The sequence below is a fragment of the Sinocyclocheilus grahami genome, unplaced genomic scaffold (assembly GCF_001515645.1).
Source record: "Sinocyclocheilus grahami isolate Dianchi unplaced genomic scaffold, SAMN03320097.WGS_v1.1 scaffold60522.1, whole genome shotgun sequence".
In the NCBI taxonomy this organism is placed as follows: domain Eukaryota; kingdom Metazoa; phylum Chordata; class Actinopteri; order Cypriniformes; family Cyprinidae; genus Sinocyclocheilus; species Sinocyclocheilus grahami.
Window position 1 is genome coordinate 1 of NW_015527460.1, and position 821 is coordinate 821.

The window sequence follows — 821 nt, forward strand, 5'->3', positions numbered from 1 at the left end:
CAGACTTTACTCAGGCTTTTCAGAACAACATTTCAGATGCTGTGATCGAGATCGGTCCGCTGCTAGTCGAGTTATCCCGTCACATGACTTTTTAGTGGAAATGATTCGGTAAATGTGTTTCCATCGTAGTTTATACGCGTAAAGTTGATCCTACTCAACCGTGCGCATACGTTTTTTATGCGCATTTTTAGAATCTATGAGCATCTTGGCGTTTCCATCCGGTGAGATATTATACAAACAGGTGGATGGAAACATAGCTTGTGAAAATCGCGTCACTTTACACGCGAATCACGGCGTCGCGCAGCCGCGTGCGGTACTGATCCAGCCAGTTCCGGAGCTCGGAGATCCGGTAGCCCTCCGGTCCTCTGCCGCCCTGATACACCACCTTCCCGTCCTGGACGATGTAGAGTCTGTCGAAATACGCTCCGTACGCGCTGTTGCACGAGTTCTCCATGCTGTCTGCGACTATCGCGACGCCCGGCGCCTCGCGCGCCATCAGCCGCGCCGCGCGCAGCCTCTCCTCCAGACTCCGGTGCTTGAGGATCTGATACGGAGCGTCAGAACTGACCCAGCCGTCGGACGGGTGCGCCTCCTCGATGTAAATCACCAGCGCGTCGGCGACGTCCGCGTACTGGAGCACGAGCCGCTGGAACGCCTTGAGACGCGTCATGAACGGCGGTCAGCTACAGCTTCCGAAATTCAGCAGAAGGGGCCTCTGAGCGCAAGCGAAGTCCAGCACGCGTCTGCGCGTCGGGTCCGCGAGCGGAACCACTTCGCTGTTGGGCGCGTCGCGGCCGAGACGCGCGGACTTCATCCAGTCC

General features: G+C 57.4%; 1 pseudogene; it reads right to left on the reverse strand.

Moving 5' to 3' along the window:
• Positions 1–6: 6 nt before the first annotated feature.
• LOC107580991 (thyroxine 5-deiodinase-like) lies at positions 7–817 on the reverse strand (annotated as a pseudogene).
• Between the last annotated feature and the right edge of the window lie 4 nt (positions 818–821).